The 3,658-nt window shown below is 42.3% G+C and overlaps 1 long non-coding RNA gene across 1 annotated transcript; it reads right to left on the bottom strand.

The window, feature by feature from the left end:
* Nucleotides 1-2,521: 2,521 nt before the first annotated feature.
* LOC144827036 (uncharacterized) lies at nucleotides 2,522-2,959 on the bottom strand. The gene is made up of 3 exons (XR_013609985.1): nucleotides 2,854-2,959; nucleotides 2,707-2,741; nucleotides 2,522-2,598 (listed from the first exon to the last, which is right to left on the bottom strand). It is a non-coding gene; the product is annotated as an uncharacterized LOC144827036 (long non-coding RNA).
* Nucleotides 2,960-3,658: the final 699 nt, after the last annotated feature.

Here is a 3,658-nt window from a genome sequence, read left to right as displayed (position 1 = left end):
CATTCTTTAGTTCACTCAGCCACTCCAGTTCAGACATGGCTATATGCAAATCAGTCTGACCCTGTGCCTCGTGGGAACAGTCCAGCCCGAACTGCCAAGCCATGTCTTCCCTGGACCGGAAACAAGCATCCTGGGACCGGTTTCGGATTCATAATCCTCATCAGCCAGGCTATCTTGAATCCAGTGGCCCCTTTTGTACCGCTTTTGGCCTTATGGCAGGGTATGCTCAGACGTGAGTCCCTTGCTCACTTTGCCACTGGATTCAAGCAAGCCGGGCTGAAGACGGCTGGAATGCCAGAAACCGGTCATCGGAAGCTTGTTTCTGGTCCAGGGAAGACATGGCTTGGCAGTTCGGGCTGGACTGTTCCCATGAGACACAGGGTCAGACTGATTTGCATATAGCCATGTCTGAACTGGGGTGACAGAGTGGGCTAAAGAATGGTGATGGAATAAACCCAGATCTTTTGACTAGGTGTGAGTGTTTGATTGATTCAGATGCTCCATCCATCACCACCCCCTTTTGTACCGCTTTTGGCCTTATGGCAGGGTATGCTCAGACGTGAGTCCCTTGCTCACTTTGCCACTGGATTCAAGCAAGCCAGGCTGAAGACGGCTGGAGTGCCAGAAACCGGTCCTCGGAAGCTTGTTTCCGGTCCAGGGAAGACATGGCTTGGCAGTTCGGGCTGGACTGTTCCCATGAGGCACAGGGTCAGACTGATTTGCATATAGCCATGTCTGAACTGGGGTGACAGAGTGGGCTAAAGAATGGTGATGGATTAAACCCAGATCTTTTGACTGGATGTGAGTGTTTGATTGATTCAGATGCTCCATCCATCACCACCCCCTTTTGTACCGCTAAAAATGCAAAGGGCAAAACACAATACTATACAGTACTTCAAGGAGCTAACAATCTTACATGAGAATCATAGTCTCATATTGTATGGGCCTGCAGTTAGTGCAGATGTAACAGAATAGATTGATATAACCAGGGAGCCAGGTTAAGCATTGTTGTCTAGAATCTACAATGTAAAATAAGACACATTCAGTGCATACAAGATCTACAGAAACTGCTGGGTCCCATCGTGTTGCAAACAGTTACTCCTAGTTCAGGCCTTCTTTTCACATGCCGGATGCCCATGGGACATCTTGATACCTGTGTTGCTCCTTCGTCAGCACTCTGGTACTCATATGATGTTCCACCTGCTGGAATCAGTGATGTTCTTCACCGTTGTGTAAGGTTTTCTCCAGAACTAAAGACATGCTGTCAAATCCCGGGTTTGAAATGAATGTGGCAGGTGGCTCATGTGTCGCCACACCACCGGTCATTTGCCCCTTTTGGCCACCGACAGTCATTCTATTGTGGCAGCTATTTACAGCCATTAAAATATTTGTATGTAGGGAACTCTCTGGAAGGCAATGATTCAGGGCCATAAATTACTACAAAACTAATTTGAGGCGACGGTCAGGGCCAAAGAACTGTGGCACAGAAAACGGCCAAATTTATGAATATATTTCGAACGAAAATGTCTTATCTTGGTCCGTTGTCCACTCAAACCCCAAGAAGGATCCACCGTCCAGAGATCCAAACAATGACTAATGTTACTCCAATAATTTGAGGGAGTGGAATCCACTTCATGAAAATATCACAGGGTCCAAAATGTGTTGATTCCCAATGCTTTTCTTTTTATTCCAATATCAGTCACACATTGACGACAGTTTTCTAAATTAATTCCAATGTTCCAAGTAAATCAAAGATGACATCAAATAGCCGACGCGTTTCGTCCATTGAAGGACATCATCAGGGCTGTTGAAAAAATAACAATAAATCAGAGATAAGACAATATGTATTGCCTCACTTTAACTAAATAACAATTTACCACTCTTAAACAATGCAACACCTGCCTATTTCACAATCTAATATCATTACAAATCCTATTCATTTAGTTAAAACAAATTATTATCCTAACATGATTTACAAATGAGTTTGTGAAGCTCACAGGATTTGACTGAATCACAGATACAGTTCTGCTATCCCAGTATACATTCCCAGTATATAATGACGCCTACCTTTCAAGTCGTCTCTCTATGTCACTTTTCTTTATCCAGTTAACATCAAATTAATAAGCAATAGTACTTGAAACCTGAAAAAAACATCAAATCAGTATGTAAGATACTTTTCCCTATTGTCACTTAATGCATCCTATTCCTAAAACTTGAGTTTAGCTAGAGGATATTAAGTTGAGCCTGTTAATAAAAACGCTATTCACAACTATTTTGTTTGTACCTTCCTGGTACCCTGTACCTATCCCTCTTGCCAGTCCCCTTCCAAATGTTCTGTACACGAATTCTTACCTATGTACTATGTCTATTAAGCTGTACGCCCTCTGCTTCCCTTGTTCTTCCAATGTGTCCTATAATGTGCCCTGAAAACGATATATAAACCAGCCAATAATAGTTCATTAATACTCCTCCTTAGCAAATAATACTGTGCTCCAACAGCGTAAACACAAATAATTGCTTACCACTATCACAATCCTCCGTTCACAACAAGTATTCACAGATCTCAAGATGACTCAATATTTCCCTTTGCTTCTGTATCTGTGTGAAAATATATATATAAAAAATGTTATAACCAAGAAAAAAGTTCCCAAAGACATGCCAGTTAACATATTCATTGCACCATACTCTTAGAGTCCATAACCTCACCTGCTCCCAAATCAGCCAACTCTTCAATCGAGGTTCTGTTAAAAAATGAAATAAATCACAATATCTCTATCATTACCCATTGTTTAAACTATCTATTCGCATTAAAGACATGCAGGCTATACATAACAGTCCTCAATCCTTCTTTACCTGAATCAATCCTATCGTATCTTCTATGGGAAGTCTTTATCCATGGCGACGGGCGTCTCATCTGGCCTTCATGCAATTCCTCATCTCTGGTTACCGTTATTTAAACTGTCTAACAACCTATCACCGTTCTTCTCCTTACGCGCCTAAACCACACCAGCTTCCCTCTTCGGTCCGCGCTATATAATTTCCATTCAAACTGCATATTAAACTGCCTCTTTTGTCTGATTATTTCCGTTTGTCTCAGCCCATTCATTACGCACCAATCACAATGTCTTTTACACAAGCTCCTCTCCGGTCCGCGCTATACTGTTAACCCCCTGACTGCTTCCGCTAGTCTGAGCCTGCTAATCGTGCGCCAATCACCACATTCCCCTGCTCGTATACAAACGCATATTAAGTTCCCCTTCTGGTCCGGTCGTTCATTCCTATGGCTGATCTTCTATTATTTCCGGTTGCCATTATTTCCGGTGCCCCATTGACCAACGGGATTGTGGAACACGGTTTTCACTACGTGAACGCCCTCATCTGTCTTATTCATGTTTATGTTTCAACCCGTTGGATTCAGGGTCACGAGTTTCTATACAAAGACACTTTACCCGTCTAATGTTACAAGTTCCTCCACGCATCTAGGCTAGTTAATCCTTTTCTGCTACTATTAATTGCAACCTATCGATTACTCTACCCTCAAACTCTCTCCACTGCATTTCCAACGCTACTATTCATATACATTATTAAATTTCCACAAATCTCAGATAGCCTGCACTATTGTTCCTTCAATGCTCGAATTCACACACATTAATACTAT

This window comes from Lissotriton helveticus, chromosome 4_1, assembly GCF_964261635.1.
Source record: "Lissotriton helveticus chromosome 4_1, aLisHel1.1, whole genome shotgun sequence".
NCBI lineage: Eukaryota > Metazoa > Chordata > Amphibia > Caudata > Salamandridae > Lissotriton > Lissotriton helveticus.
Note: the sequence above shows the minus strand (reverse complement) of the source record. Positions and strands in the feature narration are given on the sequence as shown.